This window comes from Schistocerca cancellata, unplaced genomic scaffold, assembly GCF_023864275.1.
Source record: "Schistocerca cancellata isolate TAMUIC-IGC-003103 unplaced genomic scaffold, iqSchCanc2.1 HiC_scaffold_1172, whole genome shotgun sequence".
In the NCBI taxonomy this organism is placed as follows: Eukaryota; Metazoa; Arthropoda; class Insecta; order Orthoptera; family Acrididae; genus Schistocerca; species Schistocerca cancellata.
Window position 1 is genome coordinate 18,169 of NW_026047171.1, and position 2,268 is coordinate 20,436.

Here is a 2,268-nt window from a genome sequence, read left to right on the forward strand (position 1 = left end):
CAGTCGTCGTCTCCAAAAACAACAAACAAACATAGGGCAGGCAACAAATCGCCTCGCACGAACCGTCCACAAAACTATCAAAGCACAGCCTCTGGCTAACGGCCACGACGCAGCGGCACGCTGCTCCTTTCCCCGCCCCACTCCATTCACAAAGTCACGCGACACCTTTCCGCCACTACGCGCAGCCGCACCCGACGCCCGTGGCAACGACACAACTACTGCACTATCCACCGTACACACAGCCAGCCAGCCAGCCAGCCAGCCAAAACCACACCAACGACCCAAACACGCACGTGCAACGGCACGCCCCAAACCAGTCAACGTCGACAACCACACGCACGGCTGGAAACAGGCGTCCTTCCACGTTGCCATCAAGCTACACACAAGACACAAGGAACCAACAACAGCACGCCTGCCCGCCCGCCCCACTCTCACGCCGCAAAAAGCACACCGAAACCGCCAAACGCACATTCCCATCGCACTGACACCGACCGGCTCGCTACCACCACACCTCTCGGCAGCCGTTTCGCAGACATGACACGGCGCGACATGACATCACGACCAACTCTCCTTTCCCCGACGCCTTCGGCCGGAGCACAACGCCGCCAATTCGCCACACAGTCACACACACTCACAGTCGACAAGCGCCCGCCCTCCCTGCACGACGCCGCGCAGCAAACGCGCCCGCAAACACATACCCTCTCCTCTCTCTCGGCCGCCCGACGCGCCAACCGCCACACCGCCAGCCACTCGCAATTGTGCACTGCCGCCAGCCACACGTCCAACACGCCGCGCCGCCTCCGGCCACCCGCCAGGGGGCGCTCACGTCCGCGACAACAGCGCGGCCCGCCGGGCCAAACCGAACCGAGCCGCCCGCCGCTGCTCTGCACATCTTCCTGCGCGCATCAACAAAACGAGGCAAGCGAGCACACCCCGTCACAACGCCACATCACGCAAATGCCGTGCCGACCTCTTGTGTCTACCGCCTAAATTGCACTCACCAGCCGCCCCTTCTTCTTCCTATCTATCTATCTGTGCGTCTGTGTCGGTCCGCGCGTGACGCCTCTCAACATCCGCCGTCGCCGTCCCCGTTTCCGCCCCAATGCCATCGTCGCGCCGCCGCCTCCTCCTCCTCCGCCGCCCCTGTCCGGCCCGCACCACACCATACACCGCTGCTTGTCCCGGCCGTTGCCACCAAAGGCGCCTACCGCAAACGCGCCACGCCGCAGCCCCCGTGCGTGCATCTCCGTGCCGACGCTGCCTCTCTGCCCTCCCGCACGCACTCGACCGACCGACATGCACTGCGTCGACGGCCTCGACAACACAGTCTCTGGGCTCCGCACTGCGTGTTCCGGTACGCGCGCTCAAACACCTATGTACTCATTACCAGCGATGGCGAGGCACCACACAATCTCTGACCAGAGAGTTTCTTATCGTCGCTAGTCTGCGCCACACGACACTAGTGGCACGTAGCGGGTCGGCAGGAACAGTTGTCATCTCTATGTGGCGGGTCGGGAGAGGTCGTAGTCAGTCGACGACAGTATTAGCGAGTGGACGATTGTACTGAGCGGGCGGCGGCGTGCTCTTCTCGCGACTCTGGTCTCCGTTCGGGACGATGCATATTGTTATAAAAGGTAAGGTAATGAAGCTGCATTGCGCAAATCTAATAATGTATGTCAATTGTAACTATTTTCTTCACAACAAAATGCCCCAATAATACTTTGTTTCCAAAGTAACTTTTTTTTAAAGGTAAAACCATTCATTTCCATTTAAAGAATATTTCCTCCAACAATCAAAAAATTAAATGTGAGCCGGCATTCATTGCACGAAGCTGTGTACAGGTATCTACAGTTAAGAGCACATATAGATGCAGTTTGTTTCCTCTTTTGCCTTTTTTTTTCATTGACGTAACGATCTTTTGCTCTTTTTTTTTGTTTTTTATTCTGATTTGTACGTAGGCTGTTTGTTTACATTTTTTTTTATTGGTAATGCCACGTAGCGCTCTGTGTGAAAATCACTGCCTGTGCCGTGTGCAGTCAGTGGCCAGTTTGCATTGTTGTCATATGAACCTGCTATAGCTGGATGTGAACAGCGCGTACCGTTGCGCAGTTAGGGGTGAGCCGCCAGCACTGGTGCATGTGAGGAGAGATATGGCGGACTTTTCAAATTACATATATTATGACTTGTGATGATATTAAGGGTAAATACATTGTTTGTTGTTCTCTATTAAAATCTTTACTTTGCTAACTATCCCTATCAGTAGTTAGT